The sequence below is a fragment of the Lipotes vexillifer genome, unplaced genomic scaffold, assembly GCF_000442215.2.
Source record: "Lipotes vexillifer unplaced genomic scaffold, Lipotes_vexillifer_v1.1 scaffold487, whole genome shotgun sequence".
Classification (NCBI taxonomy): domain Eukaryota; kingdom Metazoa; phylum Chordata; class Mammalia; order Artiodactyla; family Lipotidae; genus Lipotes; species Lipotes vexillifer.
Window position 1 is genome coordinate 2,098,394 of NW_006782062.1, and position 366 is coordinate 2,098,759.

Below are 366 nucleotides of genomic sequence, written 5' to 3' on the forward strand. Positions count from 1 at the left end.
TATATATATATATACTGACACACCCAGTAAACTTTTACTTTCAGAAAAATGTATTCTTTTGTTTACCTGATTGTATCCATTGTGTTGCACGTAGGTTTTTTATTTTTCTTTGTTTACTTTGCACATCATCAAAGTTAGTGGTGATGATAAATAGCTACTGAATAAAGAGCACAGCCTTTGAAAACACAGACCTGGTTCAAATTTCCAGCTCCATAAACTTACTAGCTCTGTTGCTGTAGGTAAGTTACTTAACCTCACCTATGCCTCAGTTTCCTCATTTTTTGAATGCAGATAATAAAATTCACTTTATATAATTGTTTAGAGCAATAAATAATATAACAAACATAAAGGGCCTAATACCTTTCC